At 40.1% G+C, this 24,986-nt stretch overlaps 1 protein-coding gene across 1 annotated transcript in view; it reads left to right on the top strand.

Moving 5' to 3' along the window:
* The window catches only part of cpped1 (calcineurin-like phosphoesterase domain containing 1), a 60,078-nt gene that overhangs the window by 28,761 nt on the left and 6,331 nt on the right, over nt 1–24,986 (top strand). The gene's annotated exons all lie outside the window — the stretch shown is intronic.

The following is a 24,986-nucleotide window of genomic DNA, read 5'->3' as shown; positions in this document are numbered from 1 at the left end:
CACGGGTCGTCTTCAACGTTTCTAAATTCAGCCATGTCTCTCCACTGCTGCGTTCTCTTCACTGGCTTCCTGTAGCTGCTGCCCACATCAGATTCAAAACGCTGATGCTGGCCATACTAGATGGCAGTGGTCAAAAGCCAATCTGCACTAAGAGCCCTTCCAGCCTCAAGCACGCCTCAACTTGCCCCGCCATCCCTCAAAATCCACGGAAGACAAGCATCCAGGCTTTTTTCTGTCCTGGCACCGAAGTGGTCTTCAAATGCAGACTAAAGACCCTCCTCTTCCGAGAATACTTTGGCAAATAGTAGATTACTATGGTCACCTTATTGACTTGTGTTTAGTAGTGTCTAAAGCTTAGAGGGATCTTTGAATTTTTAGTCTATTTAAACTAGCTGAGGTTTTTCTTGGGTAAATCGCTCTAAATGTACGGTTGGTATAAAGTTCTTGTACTTAAATGCTGGTAACTGGATTGGACAATACTTGTCTTCTGTTACTTTTTTGATGGAAGCTCGTTTACACCAGCACTGATTTTCAACACTGTGATTTATGACTAATTTACAGCACTGATTTTCAACACTCTTATTTACGATACTCATTTACAACACTGATTTACAACACTGATTTACAACACTAATTCACAGCACTGATTTTCAACACTCTTATTTACGATACTCATTTACAACACTGATTTACAACACTAATTTACAGCACTGATTTTCAACACTGTGATTTATGACTAATTTACAGCACTGATTTTCAACACTCTTATTTACGATACTGATTTACAACACTCTGATTTACAACACTAATTTACAGCACTGATTTTCAACACTCTTATTTGCGATATTCATTTACAACACTGATTTACAACACTCTGATTTACAACACTAATTTACAGCACTGATTTTCAACACTGTGATTTATGACACTAATTTACAGCACTGATTTACTACACTCTTATTTACGACACTGATTTACAACACTGATTTACAACACTGATTTACAACCTTGATTTACAACACTAATTTACAGCACTGATTTTCAACACTGTGATTTATGACACTAATTTACAGCACTGATTTTCAACACTCTTATTTGCGATATTCATTTACAACACTGATTTACAACACTCTGATTTACAACACTAATTTACAGCACTGATTTTCAACACTGTGATTTATGACACTAATTTACAGCACTGATTTACAACACTCTTATTTACGATACTCATTTACAACACTGATTTACAACACTCTGATTTACAACACTAATTTACAGCACTGATTTTCAACACTGTGATTTATGACACATATTTATAGCACTGATTTACAACACTAATTTACAGCACTGATTTTCAACAGTCTTATTTACGATACTCATTTACAGCACTGATTTTCAACACTCTTATTTACGATATTCATTTACAGCACTGATTTTCAACACTAATTTACGACACTCATTTACAGCATTATGACACATTTACAGCACTGATTTACAACACTCATTTACAGCACTTATTTTCAACACTCATTTACAGCACTGGTTTCTAAAACCCTCCTTTACGGCACTCATTTGCTACGTTCTAATTTTCGAAACTCATTTACAACACTCTAATTAATGTCTCTGACTTTCAGCATTTTATTATTATTTACATCACAGTCGTTTGTCACTCACTTATGGTACTGATTTTCAACAAAACTCTTAGTTAAGACACTCATTCATGGCCACACATTAGGGAAACTGCTCAAAATTATTTATAAATACAGACATACAAAAAGCTTTTAAGATTCTCTGATGACACAGTAACCTAAAATATGGAATATTCAGTCATTTCATTGATGTTTTTACTTTTTGTTATATATTTAGAGACTTGCACATGTCGTTTCACCTTGTACTGCACAAGCATTTACTTTTAAGCAACATTTCTCTTCCAATGACAAGCTATCAAGCTTTACTTTTTCTTTCACACACTGGGGTCTTTACTGTGTTAGCTGATTACTGTTTTTACAGGCAACTGCAGTGAGTTTTTTTTTTTTTCCTTTTCAGGCAAATGCTTTAAGACTTGAGTGCATGGTAGTCATCAGCTGTAGTCTGTGTGATGTTTTCAAGAGCACATGTTTACTTTAGACAAGAGGATAGAGTTTGTTCTTGTCTGCTTGGCTTGTTTGGGCCCTAAACACTTACCCCAAACCTTCTTTTTTATGAAGAGAAAAAAATATTAGAAGTAATGTTCAGAAGCCATAACCACAAAGACCAGCCTTTTCTATCTGCAAAACAAAAGTGCAGACACACCAATGTGGTGTTGACAGAAAGATTACAATCTGCTCTTTTAACTGTGTGCTCTTTCTTGTTCAATGGGCTGCAAGTGAGAAGCAATTACAATAAAATGACACAATGCTTTTGTTATTAACGATAACTGTGACTATTAAAGCCCGGCAGAGAAGGCTCAGTAATCTGCTTGTATTCCACACGCCCCTGCTGCATGCATCATCAACACTTTCATGCATAACACAGTTAATTATAAACTATATAGGAAGCATGTAGCATAGAGGTTAATTATTGATTACAGATCTTGAATCTCTGACAATCTGGGTTATGCAGTGTTTTATTTAAAAGCTGCTTGAACACAAACACATGTTCAACTCCATTCAAATGTATTTTTATGGCACTTTTTACAACTGACAAAGCAATTTTGTAGAAATCCAGTAATAGGATGGGAAATTAACAAATCAGAAAACATAAAAACCTAAAACCCCCGGTGAGCAAGCCAAAGACGATGGTGGCAAGGAAAAACTCCCTCAGAGCTAGAGGAAGAAACCTGGGGAGGAACCAAGGCTCATACAGGGGTCCCGTCCTCCTCTGGTCAAAGCTACTTAGAAATTATTGATAAAAGTCACTGTATCCTCAAATAAGACACAATTTTTTTTACTCATGTGTGCTGATGTAATCATAATATAACTAATAATCATAATAGAGAATGTAAAAATAATGAAAGTTATGATGGATAATGTTAGTAATTATAACAATAATATTAGTAGTAGCAAATGGAGTCCATGTAAACTTAATCATAGTCGGCAGGCAGATAACAGTAGCTGGAGGGTGGGCAGCTGGTCTGACACAGGTAGCAGGACAGCCCGGTGGTCAGTCTGGTGGGTGGGCAGCTGGTCTGATGGGGGTAGTAGGGGATCCCGGCTGTTAGTCTTCGGGTCAGGCCGGATAAGTGAACAGTCATTAACATTAAGAGAGAGAATTAGTTCTGCCTCTGGTAGAAAAAGAGAGCCAGAAGGTAATACAGACATGGGAACAACCAGAAACACTAAGTGATGCCATGCAAGCGCCGGGATTGACATCACCAGCTTCTCAGTTTACCACAAGTTTACCCTGTGTCCATGAACTCTTGGATCTGGAACCTTTATTGAAAGGGAAACATTAATTACCAAAAGCTAAACTAAATGCCCTAAATCTTCCGCCTAGACTTGAAGATTAAGACTGAGTCCTAAACATTATCTGGAAGGGTTATTCCAGAGTTGGGGGGCTTTATATAAATAATCTCTTCCCCCTGCTGAAGACTTTAGAATTCTGGGAACTAGTAAGAAGCTGGCACCCTGTGATCTAAGTAGTCGTGATGGTTCATAATAGAAAATATAATAATCAATACAGAATTAAACTGGACAATTACATTTTCTAGTTTTAGTAAGGGGACCATAGCCATTATCGCTTGTCTAATGAGCGTTTGCTTTTCAGGATTTGGTTTTCTTTTTAAACCCTTGCAACCATGAACACCTTTTTTTGGATGTGATTTTCCTTTTAGCAGGTTACAAGTAAAGGGCACATTTAAGTAGAGTCTGTGGTTGCTTATAGTCTTCCTGTTTCTGCATTATTTACTAAAACACCCATAATTCATAATTACCATAACATTACCAGTGCAATATAGTCAGGTAACAAAAATGGACATTGCATGAAAACCATTGTCTGTTTTGACCTTTAGATAGATAGGTAGATAAATGCTTTATTGGTCCCGAAGAAAATTTTATCTTCATGTTAACAGTATCAAGAGATGGAGGTAATATAACTAATAATTTGTAAAATGTTGATTATATAATAAGAATAGAAATAAGTTTTCTTGTAGTTCAGACACCCTATGTCCTAAAAGCATTTGCCTGAAATAACCTCAATCAGAAGTTTCCTATAAACGTCTACCAGTCTCTAAAGTTTTTCCTACTCCTCCATAAAGTCTTTCATCTGTGTAATATTTCTGCTTCAGTTTTTGGACAGATGGTCTTACATTTTCCGCAAGCCCAAATGAAGCAGTGAAGTATTTAAAGTTAATTCTATGATGGAGAGCTTGCCAGTGCTTGCAGCAGCAAAGCGGCCCCAAAACATGACTTTTCCACCTCCAGTCTTTACAGTTCTTTACAGACTCGGTCATGCAGATTTCTCCTGTACAACATCCGGAGAATTCAACCCCTCCTCTCTAGAGAGGCCGCCCAGGTGCTCGTTCCGTCTCTTGTCATCTCAAGACTTGACTACTGGAACTCCCTTTTGGCTGGTCTCCCTCTGCGCATCATCAGGCCCCTGCAACTCATCCAGAACGCAGCGGCACGGGTCGTCTTCAACGTTTCTAAATTCAGCCATGTCTCTCCACTGCTGCGTTCTCTTCACTGGCTTCCTGTAGCTGCTGCCCACATCAGATTCAAAACGCTGATGCTGGCCATACTAGATGGCAGTGGTCAAAAGCCAATCTGCACTAAGAGCCCTTCCAGCCTCAAGCACGCCTCAACTTGCCCCGCCATCCCTCAAAATCCACGGAAGACAAGCATCCAGGCTTTTTTCTGTCCTGGCACCGAAGTGGTCTTCAAATGCAGACTAAAGACCCTCCTCTTCCGAGAATACTTTGGCAAATAGTAGATTACTATGGTCACCTTATTGACTTGTGTTTAGTAGTGTCTAAAGCTTAGAGGGATCTTTGAATTTTTAGTCTATTTAAACTAGCTGAGGTTTTTCTTGGGTAAATCGCTCTAAATGTACGGTTGGTATAAAGTTCTTGTACTTAAATGCTGGTAACTGGATTGGACAATACTTGTCTTCTGTTACTTTTTTGATGGAAGCTCGTTTACACCAGGTAGGGGACAGAAAGGACAGGATTATTTCTAGATAATTTGTTATAATTTTGAGAAAATACAACTACTGTGGTTACGATTACTGAGATATTACTGTGGTATGAAGTCCAAAAATACAATAAAATAGTATTTCGATATCTGCATAGAAACATATGCTCATTTTCAGCTGGTTGTTTAAATCGAACTGCGCTTTAAAAATGCTGACACAGTTAACTTGTGCTGTGTGCTGACGAACGATTGGATTTACTCTTTCATTACACTGTGACAGAACGTCATGCGCTTACATTTAGGAAAAGCAGCAAAACATCTCAGCCTGATCAGAAGTGTGCATAAGTGATTCAGAGACAATGTTATTGTCATAGCAACAGAAAAAGTAGATTTTTCTTTTCGGATTTTAAGCTTTTATTTCTGGTACAGATCGGGTTTTGAGTGTGTATGAGATCAGATTAGGAGGCTGGCTGTTTGACCGGCAGAAAAACGGATATGTGTGGAATGGGATTGAGTCAGTATTTAATATTGGCTTTAGTAAATTCAGTAGATTGTTTGTTATAATAATAATAATGTTCCTCCTAGTTTCTCCTAGTATGCTTTGGGGAGGAAAGTCCAATACATGCATAAATAACAATGCAAAAGTGCAAATAGAAACATCTGAGTATGGGTGTCTAGTGGGAATAAGTCATGCTCAAATCCAATTTAGGCACAGGTAGGCCTTGCGTCCTTTTTCATGACTTCACTTCCCAGCTACACGACTGTTCAGACATTACTTCCAAATATACCTTTCTTCGTCCCTATTTGCAGTAACTAGCTAGCGTTTACTTCACCTTGAGTTCACATCTCGTGGGTAGAGCTCCTCAGATAGGGAGTGGTATTATTCTAATAAGTTCATTCTGACCTAGTTGGCCCCCCAAAAAACTGACAGGGTTGTCTTATTTCACAGTTAGAGGCTTAGTAGGTTCTCCAGATACCCAAATGTATGTGCACAAGCACTTAAAACATTTTTTTTCTTTTTTCATAAAATGTCCCCTTTAAATACCATGGGAAACATTAGCATGGTGAGTTTATTTGCAGAGGGCTTATTGATGTTGAACGTTTTATTTTTTTATTTTATTCAAATAAAGCAAACAGAACAATTAGGTGCATCTATGTTCTAGATATCAGATGCTGGACACGGGGAAAAACAATCCACGGGTCTTTTGTTTGTGTGTTCATTTCATTGCATGCCAAATGTGCACAAAGTCAGTGGAAACCTGGTTAATGACACATTTAGCAGGATCTGCCTCATTACTCACGTCATTGCCGGGCTCATCCAGGTACGATGCTGGAGCAAGTGCCAATGCTCGGAGGTAATTTTTTGAGCTAGGGAGCGTTTCCCTGCCCCGTCCGTGTGGTCTTTTAGAGTGCATTTGGCATTACTCTCACTGAGTGGGATAGTTAGCGGGGGTCCTTTTCTTCCCGGCGTAGACTTTGAATTCTTCTCAAAGCTGTTGGATGGAAATGGAAAAATGCTTTCGGCAGGCTTCACATGCTCCTGCGCGTTGGTGGCGCGATTGAGGACCACCATTGGAGTTCATTTCAACAAAACATTTGAGAAACGTCTATTGTTTTATTGAAGCCCCCACTTTCAAAAGGAAATCCGCAGTAATATGAATGAGCAGGCGGTACAGTAGGCCTTGCAAGCCTTTATATGGCTCCCCGCCCCCCCGAAAACACTTTTAGTGTTTCTATTTCATGGCACATTTAGTAATGGTCAGAGAATTTATCAAGTCTGTAAAAAGGAGGGATAAAAGGAAGCATCTGTGTGACAGAATAAGCCCATCATTTTATCTATTTTATCTGGGAACAGTGGCTGCTTATGGAGGGCCGCTCCCAACAAAGCACCCCCCACCACCAACACCACCACTCCCCACCCCCTAATGTAGTACTGCAAGTTTTATTCATTTCAGTTCTATAAGGCAGGGTGAGTGTGGCCTGATCATCTATTTTGAGTCATTGGCCCTGAGGCTAGAGGGCACTGATCACTCAGATCTTTGTTAGCTGTGGGGTTGCTCTGCTGTGTGTGGCCTTTGTGATCATTATGATAATATACTGTTCCAGATATCTCCCGTTTCTCACAATCGTAACACTCTTCCACTCCTTTAGATAGTCTTTTCACTAACCCCTCAGAATGTCATTTCCATCTGCGGTTGTTTATTATTAAACCAGGGATTCATGTATGAATACAGTCTTACCTCAGGGCTTAGAGCCATGATGTCAAATTATCTGGCAGGGAAGAACCGTGTGCTCATACAGCGCACGCACCGGGAGATATACTAGATTCATCTGAGAGAGCCCCCTTGAACCTTAGGCCTTAAAGGTCTTTTACACTCGCATCAATAAATCTGTTCAAATGTGCTTGTAACTGATAATATCTTGCACACCAGACCTTATTTTTCAGATGCCGGAAATGCGGCATTATCACTTCCTTTTTGGTGTGTGCTAACTTTCGCACTCCACCAAGCACAGCTGTCTCTTAGAAAGGCAACAACCAAGATGATAGATCGGTTCATAGTTTATGTCCTAGCATGTTGAGGTTTTTAACAAAAGTCATTCATAACAAAAGGATTCGTCTTGTTTTCCTTTGCTTCACCAGCAGTGTGCGTAAGTGATTCAGAGACAATGTTATTGTCATGGCAACAGAAAAAGTAGATTTTTCTTTTTGGATTTTAAGCTTTTGTTTCTGGTACAGATCGGGTTTTGAGTGTGTATGAGATCAGATTAGGAGGCCGGCTGTTTGACCGGCAGAAAAACGGATATGTGTGGAATGGGATTGAGTCAGTATTTAATATTGGCTTTAGTAAATTCAGTAGATTGTTTGTTATAATAATAATAATGTTCCTCCTAGTTTCTCCTAGTATGCTTTGGGAGGAAAGTCCAATACATGCATAAATAACAATGCAAAAGTGCAAATAGAAACATCGGACTCTGTTGATCTGAGTATGGCCTTGCGTCCTTTTTCATGACTTCACTTCCCAGCTACACGACTGTTCAGACATTACTTCCAAGTATACCTTCCTTTTTCCCTATTTGCACTAACTAGCTAGCGTTTACTTCGCCTTGAGTTCACATCTCGTGGGTAGAGCTCAGATAGGGAGTGGTATTATTCTAATAAGTTCAAGTGTCTTATTTCACAGTTAGAGGCTTAGTAGGCTCTCCAGATACCCAAATGTTGCTGGGTCTCCAAAAGCTGATTTATGGACGTTGGGGCTAAGTGTGAAAGTGCTCGTGAGGCTTAATTTACTAAATGAAACTGTTCCCTCTTTTCACTTTCCTAAAAAGAAAAGTACCCAAAATGACCTTGTCCTCTCTTTGAAAATGCACATCTACACATTTGGTATGTAGTTATGAAGTACGTAATATTGTGACTGGGGGCTTTGAGTGCCTCGGTGGGGGCCCAGGGCTTGTAAGATCAAAGTCCATGCTCACTCCCCTTATCCCTCTGAATGTGATGTTGGCCAGCACAGGTGTCTGTTAGCTGGTGCGGTGGACCTGGGGACCCCTGCGTCTACCCCCTGCGATGCCACAAAGGCGATAGCTGGCTTTGCAGAGGCATGTGATAGTTTTCACTCTTCCGGTGTCGGGACCACTGCTAGTGCTAGGGAGAGCTACGAACAGGTGGGTTCATTGGCAGTACCAAATTGTTCCCAAGTGTTCTTCTTAACCCACCATTCAGCCACTGATTTCCTGTTCTGAACAGTACATTGGATAGTCTTCTAACCCTTGTACTATGTTGACTCTGATCTGGCCAGATTTTGACACCTCTCTTTTGGATCGCCCTTTCATTACTAAACCTACTTTATGGTTTTTTATCGACGAGCGCCTGGTTGGAGCGTTTTCTGATAGATCTGCTTGATCGGCTTGAAGTGTTTACCCAGTGACACATCAGAAAACTGTGGAGGGTATATGCTGCTGAGTAAAGTGACAGATTCAACTGTGTATTTTTTCGGTAGAAGAATGCCTGTAGCGTCTGCTTATAGACGGTGGTGTTTTCTGGTACGAAGCACAAACAGTCTCTGCATGTTGTAGCTCTTAGGTTGCTGCAGCATTGCTCATGTCCCGCAGAGGTAGTATGTGTGAAAAAGGCCTAAATGTGCTAAGATCACAGCGTCATCTGTTTCACACTAATGCCATTAATCACTGTGGAAGGCAGGCTGCACGCGTACACAGTTCACAGCACACTACTCAGGACTTATTAATACATATTTCTGAGGGTTTTAGAGTATTATTGATTTCATAGGGCAGGCATGGTGATACGATACAACGCATTACAGTGCAGTACAGGGGCTACGATTCAATGTTGTGATACTGTAAGCAAGACAATATATTGATTCAATAAAATTTTAGGAAAACTCAGTTTAAAAACGCATTATTCAGAACAGTGGGTTCTCAAGACTAGGGGGAGTACAGCACTGCTATCTAGTGGTCGGGGTTTAAACACAACACAGTGTGAACCACTGTCTGCCACCAATCTTTACATGTAAACTAATGAATTAAACAAAATTATAATTTAATAAAATGAAATGACAAAACATAGTTGATATACTAAAATTCATATTTTCTTACAACTATATTAATCTCATGTTTGTGTTTTGACATTCAGCAGGTTATAGCAGCATTTCTTTCTATTTTTATGGTTTTTGGCATTTTTCATAGTAAATCACAGTATATTTATTATTATTTATTTAATTCTTTGCATGACTGGAACTTTATGTGGGGGTAATGGCTTATTCTGTTTTCAAGAGTACATATAATTCATCATATATAAAATTAAGAATTTGAGTACTATATGGTTAGTTTGGCCTCACAAAATGACACAATATATGAAGGAATCAGTGTGCATGAAACAGCTGCAGAATGTAAACAAATTTTATATTTACACTTTAGTATTAAAATGCCTGTCAGTCGTCTGTCATGATCAGTCCATTGGCAAAAATCCATATCAAAGTATATCCTAGTAAAACTGACTGAAAGCTATTAGCTAGCAAGCTACCAGTAAGCCTAAAATTAATAAATAGGCAGCACTGTCATTTCTGCATTCTCTTTAAAACACATCTTGTGAAAGTTTAGGAACACTAAAGAGAGAGACACATTGACCATATGACCATATGACCGTATGACACATTTTAAACCATATGTTGTTGGGCATGTCACAGCCATAACAAGGCTCTCCATTTGACTCAGAGTTTGAATTCTTCTTGTTTGTCAAATATTTAAATATAGTTGAATTTTAAATATACTATTGTTCAATGCTGTGTACTGAATATCTAAGTGGGCGCTCATATATATATATATATAAGTATCTGAAAAAGCTCCCAGTCTTAGGCTTGTTGTTTTCGAGAATGTTCTTCAATCAAGAACCATGCAGTCCTACTGCCGTGCCTATATTCACTTTGTAGTTATGAGGCTGAGTAACTGTGATGTGGACTCACATCCAGCCCTTAGGGTTTATGGTTATTATAATCCAGAAGGCCAGATGTACAGTGCATAGGAGTGCAGGCACAGTGTAAAGCGTGGATACTGGATACTACTGCAGTTTGTGACTACATTCTAGGACTGTTATGTAGGTATTGCATAACCGCCTGACCACAATTATTTGAGCTGACTGCAATTGCTATCCACAGTTGTTAGCGTTCACAATCAGTCATTGCACAAATGGCATTGTGAATTTCCATGTGTTGTGTTAAGGCATTACCTACCTTAAGGAGAATAGACTTAATATAGATTTAATAAGAATGTACTAACATACATGGCGTAAAAAGAAGTTGTCTATTTTTACACTGTAAAGGGGTTTTGGTTATTGTACCCATCTGGAAAGCCAAAGCAAGCATTATCATGGGCCAATTTTCTGCTCTGTAAAGGACATTACTGGGCAGAAGTAGTGAGTTGTTGACTCCAAGCCATGAATTATGAGAATGCGAGTGAGTGTAGGACACCTGCTCAGTGTTATTATAAAAGTTTATGCAGGTTAAACAGTCATACACATACATAAGGGTGCTACAAATTGTTCTTTGAGTGGTGACATTTATTTCTTTTTAGAGTGTATGCACAGCTCTGCAATGTCTAGAATGGTGTGAATGAATCAATGCAAGGATCCAGAGCAGGACAGCATTGCAGCGGGCACTGGATAGTGGAGAGCCGGATCGGGCAGCGCCAGAACCGAACAGTAGGAACAGGACATCTCAATACAAGGGAAACAGAAAGGAAGGAAAAACAAAAGTGGTTGGAGGATTGTGGCACCTATTGGCGAGTTTATCACAGAGGGAGAGCCTGGACCGGGGGGTAGGTAGGCAGCAGCACCCAACCCTGAATGGACTCACACCAGCATTGAACGGACAGCAGGGGCAGCTCAGAACATGTGTTGCCAAATCAGCTCTGACTCATTAAGGCATGAATTCCACAAGACCTCTGAAGGTGCCCCTGGTGCCATCTGGCTCCAAGACGTTAGCAGTAAGATGCAAGTTGAGAGGTGGGGTTTGCATGCATCACATCAGTAAGAATTAAGGTCTCCTCTTATAGCCATAACCATAAAATGTCATGTTTAGGCAAAGTGTATCCCACCAGCTGAGACGTATGGCTAAATTTCCACCGGTACCCTTGAACACAACAGAGAAGGAACCGCCTCCTGCCGTCTCAAAGACTGCTCAAGACACAACTCATGGTATTGTGTATATGTTGCTATTTATTTTTAGATAACCATTCAGAACTTCTTGCACAGCCATAGGCGCCAACTTGTTCTGAGCTAATTAGCCGAGATAAGCCATGTGTTTCCTTTGCGATCTCTGCTGCCCCAAGGCTCATAGTCAGTGCAAGCCAATGTAAATTAAGTATGAGTCTGTGTAAACCAAGGGAGCGTTTGTCATCAGCGGAGAATTGGAGATAAGCTGAGACCCATATTGTTTAAGAGGATGAGGAACAGGCTTAGCTCAAGGGTTGTGATGGAGATGATAATGTGATGGGGTGCGGCGTTGTGCTGTGTTGTAGCTTCCTATAGCTGCTGATTGACCTCAGGGGAAACACTGGCGATGCCTTGCTCTTCATTGCCCTGCATTGTGGATGAGATGTAGTTAGTTTAGATGGTAATCATAGCCTCCACAAGATTGTAAATAAGCCAAGAGAGACCTTGTGCTGTACCGTTTTTACCATGGGTAGGAAGAGATGTTAGCAAAGCATGAGAAACTGAGGGAAAATGCGATATGATAAAACACACCAACTTCAGTTTATAGTGCTAACAGTAGCGTGTAATTGCCTACCAACAAAACGGTCAAAGATTGTTCCTTGACAAATACAGTGTTTTTAATAGTAAGAAGCTACAAAGCTGTGAAATGTCCTGTATTTTAAAAAATGCTGATCAAAACTTGACAAAAATGACTGTAAACTGAGCATAGCAGTAATTTTTTAGATCGTAGCCATGTTATTCACAAAAACACATCAAGTCAAGTCAAGTGACCTCAAATGACCTCAAGTGTTGTATTGCTTTGTTGCTACTTGAAACTGACAATATTAAAGGAAATTCAGTATGAAGCTTTTTTCATTTGTTTTGCTTCTTTTTTTTTTTTTTATAAAAAATCTGTTATAATAGTGTATATATAGGTTAGTTACTATAGGTATAATAGTAAATATAGATTGTAATAGAATAGCTAATTAGCCAACGGGGTGAATACTTTTGCAAGGCACTGTACCTTCTTTTTTTTTTTTTATAATACTTCAGGTCCCCAGTGATGTTTCTTGAACGACTTCACAGCAGCCATCATGGTCATGGTCATGAAGGATGTTGAGGGCTCGCTTGCTTTAGCAGTATGTTTTGGGTCATTGTCCTGTTGGAAGGTGAATCTCCCATCACATCACTGACAGACCGAAACAGATTTTGCCCAAGAATATATCTGTATTTAGCACCATCCATCTTCCCCTCGACTGGGACCAGTTTCCCAGTCCCTGCTGCTGAAAAACGTCCCCACAGCATGATGCTGCCACCACCATGTTTCACCATTGTTCCCAAGAACTTGAACGACTTCACAGCCGCCATTATGATCTTGTCAAGGGTGTTGAGGGTTCGCTGGGTGTAGCCTTGCTGGGAGGGACAAGGCCAGCATGTGCTTCCTCCAAGACACAAGGAATGTCACAATGTCTTCAGGAACTGCTGCTGACATAACATTGCTGAACATGCTTGGAGGAGAACACTGACTGCCAGTTCTGTAACTTAACAAATCTAACACACCCTATTCAGCAAATGAAGGCAGCGGTTAGTTGGATCGGTTAGGGAGGATTAGGGTTGGATGCAAAGTCTGGACCCTATTGACTTCTTCTCATTAATAGTCAGTATGTGACATTACTGTAACCTCTACTGACATGCGTCTTGCATTCGGATACATTGGTGATAGTGAAAATGGAGCGAAATATGATGTATATAGACAGTATCATTATTTATTGGCGAGATTATTGGTTAGATTAATTTGCTTTTATTTTAAATCTCCCTCAAAGCCTAATCAGTGGATGGTAAATGAGCACCACGGCCATCTGTGATATGGGTCCCACAGCCAGTGAAAAAAAAAAAAGAATGTCCTGGCGCTGCCTCTATTTTTATGTAAAACCACACTCATGTGCAAAGCAATTTGGAGCCTCCCTGATGCGCCACTCTTCACCCATGTACATTTGGATGGAATCATAATTGCTTACTTCACACACAATGCACTGGCTGTCCCTCGCCGATGGCACCATAAAGAGATGCGTGGTGATAAATGAGTGTGATATATGACCAGCAGAAGCCGTGTGTGTGTGTGTGCGCTCATCGCACATCATTTCGTCTTTCCTTCTGTCATGCAAATTATACACAGGCGCAGTTTGGTGATTAATTTCTCCCAGTGGCCTAATAAGAAGGCACAGGGAAACAAATACACACACACACACACACACACACACACACACATGCATGCGTGCACTCACCGTCTCAAACTAAGAAATAAATTCTCTCTGACTTGTTTGGATAGAAGATGGATAGAACGAGGATTTACATATCATCCGAATCTGGCAGTCAGCCCTGTAAGCTGTCTGGCTATGAATAGAGGCATCGGCACGGCATTAAGCTCGTCTCAAGAGAACTGAAACCAGACCTACGTCGTACTTCCTTATTCATTAGAGCTAGGCTTCATTTGGTGTGACGGTTTATTTTCAGAATCCTTTCCGTACTGTTTTCTCAGGCCCTTGGCAGGCTTTAGCCTCGCTCAGCTAGAATGCACGGTGGTCCCTTGGTGGTGGTATTTCTGTTGTAACGAGTCTTATTTAAGAGCTGACAATTTAATAAGGCTCCATGAAAAGGCAAGCGCAAGGTGTGAGAATCCTAAGCAGTTCTGGGCGCGTGCGTTGATATTTTATTAAAAAATGGCTTAAACTGTGGAGATTGAAATAGTATAAGCTGGACATCTGAAGGTACTTCAAATATTTTACTTTATTTCATATTTCTAATTTTAGTTGGAAACGCTTGACTTTGTAGTACATGTGCTCAACTCTATGGAGGGAGGGAAAGAAATCCCAGCTGTGAAGCATGGTGGGGGGAGTGTCATGGTCATGAGAAATGATTCCATTCGTAGATCCATAACAGATACTATAATGTTGAAAATGATGGCTCAAATTTAGCATGTCACATAAGTACAGTAAACTGGTATCGAACATTACAGGACGCTTTCCTGGAGAGGCATTAGACCTAGGCCCTGGAAACCTGTACTGCCTGACCTAGCCTGGAATGTACTATCCAATCTATGCAGTACTCTTAATAACAGTCATTCCAAACTTTTGAGTGGTAGTGTATGTGGGGGCTGTTTGAGGTAAGCTTTGAGAAACAGTAGACTGCTTGGGAAGTGTGGGGCAGAGCCAGGATTGTAATTTAAGAGTATATTTCACATTCTCACTTTCTGTCTGGGTGGAGGATTGCCGGAGCTTGGATTTATTTGGGTTTTTGTATTAGCTTGTGGTCAATAAGGATAAACTACAGCCCGGTGCCTTTTTAAAATGAAATATATTGTGCGTGCGTGTGTGTGTGTGTGTGTGTGTGTGTGTGTGTGTGTGTGTGTGTGTGTGTGTGTGTGTGTATATACACACACACACACATACACACACATATACATATGCATGCATAGGTATTGGTATTAACAGGCCCAGAATACAACAAGAAAACACTCCCCACCCCATTACGCCACCACCACCAGCCTGGACTGTTTACACAAGGCCTACATTCATGCTTCTGGCACCAAATTCTGACCCGTTTCATCTGTGCATCATCTGGCAGCCTCATCTTTCAGTTTTCTGATGTCTTTCATCAAACAAGATGTTTGCTTCTGCAGAACTGAAGCTCACTGGTTGTTTTTCATTATTGCGCCATTCTGAATTCTGAACTCTAGAGGCTGTTGTGCTGAAAATCCCAGAAGATCAGCAGTTCTAGAAATATTTAAAACGGCCTGTCTGACACCAACACTCATGCCAAACCAAACCATTATCACATTTTTTTATATTTTTTATGATAGGTTGATTAAATAATTGCATAAGTAAGTAGGTGCACAGGTCTACAGGTCTACTGATTCAATTTGGAAAGTGTAATACGTAGAGTTTGGTGAGTGTAATAAAGTGTATATATATATTTATAGAACATTTACTGGTCCACAGTGGAGCGTTGATCGCGCTGTACCTCTTACCGGAGTGGCTTGTAGGCCACCACTATTATGCTGTTGAGAGTCTCTTAATGCGGGAGAAATCCATTTTCAGTACACCTTCACTATAGCAGCTCTAGAACATCCCCCAAAGTAACTGGTGATCAGGATGCTACTACCCTTCTCCCACTGTCACGGTCATATCAGAATATTATGATCTTGGCTTAGGGCGTCACAGATGCCACATGACAGAATTGCTGTGTGTCTAACCAGTCAGTTGTAGTAAAACGACCATCGCGATGTGTTCTTGTGTCCAGCACAGTTGTGATGAGGATTTAATGTTGGTGTGCAGTGATCTTTTGCCTTTACACTGGTTCCACTTTTGTCTCACCTATCCATAGAACATAGATCCAGGTTTCTCCGTTTCTTCCTATCTAATTACACCTTTAATCCAATCCAATGATGTTGGAGTATGCTGTTTACATGACCGCTAGAATAATAAGGAAATCAGACAATGATCGTATTATTGGTGTGAAATGTTGAGTTTATATAGTAGATCAAAGTCAAGCGAGGAAATTCAGCTCTGCGTGATAACACCACCTTAAAATGTTGATTGATGGTTAGATTTCGAGCTACAGTGAGATGGTAGGATGTTACAGTATTTTTCTGCTGCTTTTTTCAAGTGTGCAGTCATTAGCTCATTACTGCATGTAGAATTATTCTTCTGTCTGTATCTTCTGTAGTACAGTGTTGGTCCAGTCAATTGTTGTGGAGTGTAAAACGATCGTCATGGCCAAAGGATTTGACTGATGTCCTAAAGGTCATGATAATAGGGTACCGGTTGAAGGGTGTAGTATTAGGTAGGTGGTCATAATATTCTAATATGTCTATAGATAAATAGAGAGATAGACAGATCACAGTTTCCATGCATCAGAATTCTACACTAGCCACAGAGTCAGCCAGGGCTGTTCATAGTTAAATGATTACAGCTAATTAATCCAGCCCTGCTTTAGAGCACTGGGAGTACAGGCTCTCTGTTCCGCTTTAATCCCAGCCTGAATAACAAGGGTGGAACCTTGAGTGAAGGAAGGAAGATTTGTACTTATACAATCAGAAGAAAAAATGTTTCCAAATAGAAATAAATTAAGCAATGTAAGTAAGATTCTTTATCTTGTGTTTTTCATGTGCATTTCTGTCGCTACAAACACACAAACATTTATAAAATGTAGACATTGGAGCTAAATTTAGATTATAGTATTTGTGAAGGGGTTACAAATGCAGTGAAATGTGAGTAGGGCAGGTAAATGAGTGCAGCAGCTAAAGCTGGATAATTTGACGATATTTATCATTATTGTGATCGTATGTCGTACAGTGGGGGGAAAAAAAGTATTTAGTCAGTCACCAGTTGTGCAAGGTCTCCCACTTAAAAAAATGAGAGAGGCCTGTATTTGACATCATAGGTAGACCTCAACTATGAGAGACAAAAATGAGAAAAAAAAATCTGAAAATCACATTGTCTGATTTTTAAAGAATTTATTTGCAAATAATGGTGGAAAATAAGTATTTGGTCACCTACAAACAAGCAAGATTTCTGGCTGTCACAGACCTGTAACTTCTTCTTTAAGAGGCTTCTCTGTCCTCTACTCATTACCTGTATTAATGGCACCTGTTTGAACTCGTTAACAGTATAAAAGACACCTGCCCACAACCTCAAACAGTCACACTCCAAACTCCAAAGACCAAAGAGCTGTCAAAGGACACCAGAAACAAAATTGTAGACCTGCACCAGGCTGGGAAGACTGAATCTGCAATAGGCAAGCAGCTTGGTGTGAAGAAATCTACTGTGGGAGCAATCATCAGAAAATGGGAGACCTACAAGACCACTGCTAATCTCCCTCGATCAGGATCTCCATGCTAGATCTCAGCCCATGGGGTCAAAATGATCACAAGAAGGGTGAGCAAAAATCCCAGAGCCACACGGGGGGACCTAGTGAATGACCTGCAGAAAGCTGGGACCAACGTTACAAAGGCTACCGTCAGTAACACACTACGCCGCCAGGGACTCAGATCTTGCAGTGCCAGACGTGTTCCCCTGCCAGTACATATCCGGGCGCGTCTGAAGTTTGCTAGAGAGCATTGGATGTTCCGGAAGAGTATTGGGAGAATGTCTTATGGTCAGATGAAACCAAAGTAGAACTGTTTGGTACAAACACAACTCGTTGTACCATACCATACCAACTGTGAAGCATGGGGGTGGCTGTTTCTCTGCAAAGGGACTAGGACGACTGGTCTGTGTACAAGAAAGAATGAATGGGGCCATGTATTGTGAGATTTTGAGTGCAAACCTCCTTCCGTCAGCAAGGGCATTGAAGATGAAACGTGGCTGGGTCTTTCAGCATGACAATGATCCCAAGCAAACTGCCAGGGCAATAAAGGAGTGGCTTCGTAAGAAGCATTTCAAGGTCCTGGAGTGGCCTAGCCAGTCTCCAGATCTTAACCCCATAAAAAACCTTTGGAGGGAGTTGAAAGTCTGTGTTGCCCGCCGACAGCCCCAAAACATCACTGCTCTAGAGGAGATCTGCATGGAGGTATGGGCCAACATACCAGCAATGGTGTGTGCCAACCTTGTGAAGACTTACAGAAAATGTTTGACCTCTGTCATTGCCAACAAAGGATATATAACAAAGTATTGAGATTCTTTAAAAATCAATGTGATTTTCAGAATTTTTTTTTTGTCTCATAGTGGACGTCTACCTACTTTAAGAACAAAACTGGGTCTGTCCTAAAAAATATGATCATCTCCGTCGTCCTTTCCTAGTGTCACCTAAACATTCTGGGGTGCAGAAGCAGATAAAACAACAACTACATCATCAAATATTACCTGTCCAAGCTGAGATCACCTCCACCAAAGTACCCCCAAAGTAACTGAAAATGTGTTTCAGTTCATCAATATTTCTGGGATTTCAGGTCACATCTCGCAGTCAGGACTTTTTTTTGTTTTTGCAACCATTCTTTATTTGTGTGCTTTGGGTCATTGTCTTGTTGCATAACCCGTCTTTTCAGCTTGACCCTTACATTCTCATGTTAAACGAACCTTAGAATTCATTGCTGCCTTAATGGTTTGCTGTTGTAGGTTATCCACCTCAAAGCTCCAAGTGTTGTGTATTCTGAGATGCTTTTGTACTCACCACAATCGTATAGAGTTGTGATCTGAGCCTTTCTGTCAGCTCCAACCACTCTCGCCATTCTCTGTCTCTCATCAAACAAGATGTTTGCTTCTGCAGAACTGAAGCTCACTGGATGTTTTTCTTTATTGCACCATTCTGCGTAACTCTAGAGACTATTGTGATAAATCCCAGAAGATCAGCAATTCTAGACATACTTAAAACGGCCTGTCTGACACCAAGTCATGCCACGCTCAAATCATTAACACATTTCTGCCTTAATGATCGCAAGACTCCCAGGCCCAAGCCATGATGTTCCCTCCACCATGCTTCACAATTTGATTTGGTGTTGGTGTGCAGCATTCTATTTTTTTCCTCCTAACATAGCATTTATGTACACCCAGGTCTTTAGTAGTGCGTTTGCAGCTTTTCCTAGCTTCAGGCGTGTCTGGAACACATCTTTTGAGGTCTTTTGAAAGTGGTCTACATTGAGGCAAGGATTTTACATCAACCAGTTGTTTGGGGGGATTTGACAAGAACAGATTTGTCAATGACCAGACTTGTGTGCTATTAGGTATTGAGCAAAGCATCTGTGAAGCCCACATGTCCAATCTCATACCCTTAATGGTAACACCTTTTGCCATTAACACAAAGGTTTTCTAGCCTGCACTGTGCATGTTTACTATGGATATGGAAAACCACAATTTAGTAGTAATGAATCTTAAATACACCCATTATTCAACCAGTCACACTTAACAGAGTTTGCACTCCATCAAGTTTAAAACTTTTCAACTCCAGCTGATACCAATAAAACAGTAGGACAGTGGGTCTTTATCAATTTTTTTTCCAATCTAATTACACCTTTAATCCAATCTAAGATGTTGCAGTATGCTTTTTACATGACCGCTAGAATAATGAGGTAATCAGACTATGATGGTAGTATTGGTGTGAATGTAAACACACCGTGTTTATATACTAGATCAAACCCAAGTGAGGAAATTCAGCTCTGCGTGAGAGCACCCCCTTAAAAATGCTGATGGATGGGTTCGATTTTGAGCTACAGTGATGTTACAGTATATTTGTGCTGTGTTTTCCAAGTGTGCAGTCATTAGCACATTACTGCATGTATAATTATTCTGTCTGCTGCAGTACAGTGTTGCTCCTTTGAGTAAAAGGCTTGTTGAGGAAGTGCTTTGATTTTTTTCCCTCCACTATCTGCTGTTTCACATCTTGACTTCTCTAGATAATTGGATGCTCTTTTTTAGCTGCTTATGTCATGTTTCTGTTTCTGCCGTTTCTGAGGGGTGGATAGGAGGTTATGATTCAGAAGGCATGTTTAAAATGTGCATAATCAAACTGCTTCTCTTTTTGGGAAAAAATAATGTTTTTATGTTTCATAATATGAGTTAATAAAAACTTCCCCTGTTATCTTTTTTTTTTTTTTTTTGGTTGCATCCCAACACTGTTGTGTAATGTCTGAAGGGTGAAGGTGTCTGCAGTTGTGTAACACACTCCATAATTATCTGCATTCTTCAGTTTGGGCTTCAGCAGTATTTAGAAGCAAACACTGTGTGCTTTAGATGCTTGTCCAAAATTGCTCAAGGGCCTTTAAATCTGCTGATTTGAGAAGTACTGTAACTGTAAGCAGTCTTCAAAGAATGTCTGAATGTTTCTTATATAGAGCTTTATAGCTTTTTTTGGCAGCTGTTCTAACTCGCCACACTGATGGGGATATGATGAGATTTGAGCCTAGCTGTATTATTCTGCCCAAAACTTTGATGAGATGGGAGATGATTGATGATAACTCGGCACATAATGGTTAACAACTGTATTTTGTTTACGGTTAAAGCAGGAAACAACCTAATAATGGATGGTGGCCAACGGTTACAGAGTGAAAGTGAGAGCGGACAATCAAGAACAGTTCAGTTGGCATGAAAACGAGTCTTGACCCTTCTGATTTCCTCAGCATTCCTGATTTATATATATTTATATATTTTGGTACATTTGTAAGACAAAATGGTTGATGAGAACATGAAGAAACACAAGTTTATTGAAAAACAATTTATTGAAAGAAAGAAAATGGCCACATCTGTGAAGCAGCACATCATCACACTGCCAAAGCCATGTTTGACTGTTCTTTTAATGTTATCCCTCTCATCTCGTCTTGTTGAGATGTTTTAGCCTACTTCACATGGCAGGAGTCACTTTTTTGTTCCCCCAAACTTTGTTTTCTTTCAGAAATAATGTATTTTCTATTAACATTGTTTTAGTAAATTTAGTTTGAAGATCTGAAACATGCAATAGAAAATGTGAAGACATCACAGCATTGTAGCTTCTTTTGGGACCAACTATTACCTTTCAAGGGTAAATGACTGCTCAGTAGTTTGGAATCACTTTTTAAATCTGCAGTAATAAAATGCTATAATAATAATAATAATATACTGCACTAAGAATTGACTAAGAAATACTGTTTGTGTTGTTTGTAATGTTCAAAATATATTCTAATTTTACATTTATTTATTTTAACAATAACTTGGGTAACTATAATTTGTTTTAATAAATCATTTTTATAGTTCAACTAGAAGTTTAATCCAGACAATCAAACTACATTGGATCTGAATCAACAATAAAAACTAATGAACATTTCTGAATTGTAATGCACAGATGCAGTTGAAATTATTTAACACTGAAGCAGACGGCTGTTTGCAGTAAACCAATCAAACAAGATTGACTTAAATAGTGCAGTACAACGAATATTTGTAAAAGTGCCTTCTCCACATTCAACACAAAATACCACTTTTAATGGTGACTACAGTCTCAGGATTATGAATTATTTAACCCTCTGAATAGAATCCCTCAGCACACATTTACAAATCAGATGGAAATTCAATGGTTTCTTTAGTAAATCAGGTGTGCTTGAGATGAAACACATCAAATACATGTACTGGTAAAAGTCAAGAGAATTGTCCGGAAAGGCCAGAGAAGAGAGAATTGCCTTACACAAACAAGAAAAAGGATACCGAAAGAAAGCAAAGCACTGAGATCCAGCTGGAAGGGCAGTTCACAATGCAAAATTACTAGCTACACTACCTTGACGTGACAGAAAGAGGAAGCTATCACCGGCTGCCACCAGATTCCTGAGGATGCAGGTGGTCAAAAACCCTCTAGGGATGTTTTTTTTGGCAGCAGGCTCTGAGGTTTTAGTTTGCACAGAAAGCCTAAATGCTGAAGAACTCTATGCCTGTATACCCCTACTGACTCAAAAGCACAAGAACAGTCGGCTCCAATCTGCTCATAAACATAAATAAGCCACAGTTTTGGAATTCTGTTCGGTGGCGGTGACTCTGTGATGCACTGGGGCTGCTTTGCTTGCTCTTGCACTGGAAACCTGCAGCATGTGGACGGTAAGAGAGATTCAGTCAAGTACGTCAACGTCAGCTTGGGCATCATTGGGCCTTGAAACAGGACAATGGTCCCAAACATACCTAAAGTCCACAAAGCTTGATTTTTCATGGAAGATTCTGGAGTTGCCGTCACAGTCGGCTAACTTGAACCCCATAGAAAATCTTTGGTGGGATTTGAGGAAGGCAGTTGCAGCACGCAACCTCAACAATATTAGCAAACTGGAGCCCATTGCTAATGAGGAATGGGCTACGTTTCCTCAGGAACGTTGCCAGGCATTGGTGTCTGGCTATGCGACATGTTTGCAGCAGGTTGTAACACGGTCGTGAAAAGGGTTGAATAATTTTGAGACTTCCGTCGTCCTTAACAGTGGTATTCTGTGTTTAATGTGGAGGAAGCACTTGTTCTAATAGTTGTGTTGAGCTGTTTAAATTGTTCTTTTTTGATTGGTTAAGTGCAAGCACCTTAAAGTTTGTACATTTTGCTAATAAATCTAATTTGTGATGGGGGTTCAATATTTTGAATAATAATATACAACTGGATCTGTTCCAGAGGGAACGTTGTTCTGTACAGGTTCTACACATAACAGCAACACTTTGTTTAGAGGAGTAATTCAACCATACATGCTAATTGGCTAACAAGGAAAGAACGCTTTTAGTCACCAATAAGATTATTAGCAAATCAGCTACCATTAACTTTCATTAGTGGCTAGATTGGTAGGATTGGCTAAGGACTAATGGTCATAAGGCTGCAAGACATCTACATAAACCTTTCAGGACAACTGACATATATGTATATAGATATTTATAAAGGCTTATTCCAACCGTCAGCCGTTATATCACTTTCTGAGGAAAAATGACAAAATGACAAAATGACAGCGGACACTTGTTGGAATAAGGAATAAGGTTCACTGCTCTTGTCGTGAAATGCCGGAGTAGTAGCCCTATGAATGTTGTCGTAATATGTAACGTCCTATAAAATGGTACCTGAGTAAATGACATAAGCCTCAGTAAAGGTGTCACTGCATTGATATGTACACTGTTTACTGTTTTATGTGTATTTTAAGCACAGCCCTAAATTGTTTTCATTACCTGAGGCTTTTTTATGTAGCACCATCACTGGGCGGCTCATTTCAGCAAGTCGTTTCAACAAGTCTGTGGCAAGAATGTGCTTCAGAAATGGTATTGTTGCTGTTTTCTGCGCTGAAGTATGGACTGTATACCTTAATACACCCATTACCACAGTATGTGGCCTCCATTGGTGGAATATATTTTCTCTCTTTTTTTTTTTTTTTTTATAAGCAAAGCCTCGAATGATTTCTCTATAAAGCGCACTGCCAGCCTCTGTTCTCTCAAAAATAGAGAAGAACTCATTTGTGCCTTCCATTCCACGCAGGCTTGCTTAGCCAACTGTGGTGATTGTGCAATCAGTCCGCAATTTTGCATTCCTCGACGGCAGAAGTGCGTCCGCTACCGCAGGGGAGAGGCGAGATGAAAACCTTCGGCGTGATTATTTAGATCAACAGAGAAACTAGATTTCTCCAGCATGACCACGTTTCTGTGAACTTTCACGCCTGACTGAGGTGGTCAGTCTGAAAGGAGATGTGATGCGGTGACTGTGTTTCACGGTCAAGGTCAATTGAAACAACTCCCTTCTCTATGCTTCTAATTGACTCCACTGCTTAATAAGCATATCGAAGGCAATCAATTAGAGTAATTGCTCTGTATCTTATTTAGGAAATGTTACATGGCAAGGTGTCTTCTTCGTGGCGGGTGAAGCCAGGCTGAATGTGAAAGCATCTGTAGGTGTAGTCCTGGGTGATTGTCAACATCGCTGGTGGATCTTTTTGGGTTGAAGTAAAGGCTCGATAATTATGACGGTGTGAAAAGTGTCCTCCAAGGCAGAGTTTACTGTGTTTTCATGTGAACAGTGTGGCATTTACTCATTATGTCTAATGACCAATTTCTGATTTGATTTGACCACAAGGGTTGTTCTAGTGTCATGGTTATATGGTTAGCCGAGGTGTTCGGTTAGAGAAAATACTAAACACCATGTCTTTTCACATACATACAAGCTATAGCTTCTTGAGTTGGTAACGGTTCTCTGGTCTAGTTTTGCTGAGATCCATCCTATCAGAACTAATAGGAAGTTCTGGTTTCCAAAATGCAGCCGGACTAGTTTTTAGATGTTCATCTTTGGAAAACTTCTGGGGCTGCATTTCGTGGTGACGACACAGGGAAGCTTTCCTTATGATGACTGCTTCAAGAAGATCATCTTTGTGCAGGTGTCGCTGCACAGTAGAATAGTGCACCACCACTGTAGAGTCTGGTGGGAGGCCCTGGGGAAGGTCTTGTGAAGTCAAACTAAAAATACTGAATAGATAGATGGCAGGGGGGGGGGGGTCAACATTTTTAATATAGTATACATTTACATTTATGGAATTTAGCTGACGCTCTTCTCTAGAGCTTATTGGTAGGAAGTGGTGTTATCTGTTGCTACAGGAATTACCATTACAATGCTCAAGCCATACATACATACATGCTCATTGTAAAATCTGGTTAAAACAAGTGATTTGTCACTTTTACAGCCATTTCATTTCTGTAAATGACTCATTTGCTGTACCAAAA

The sequence above is a fragment of the Salminus brasiliensis genome, chromosome 22 (assembly GCF_030463535.1).
Source record: "Salminus brasiliensis chromosome 22, fSalBra1.hap2, whole genome shotgun sequence".
Classification (NCBI taxonomy): Eukaryota; Metazoa; Chordata; class Actinopteri; order Characiformes; family Bryconidae; genus Salminus; species Salminus brasiliensis.
The sequence above is the reverse complement of the archived record's forward strand: the minus strand, read 5'-3'. Positions and strand labels throughout refer to the sequence as shown.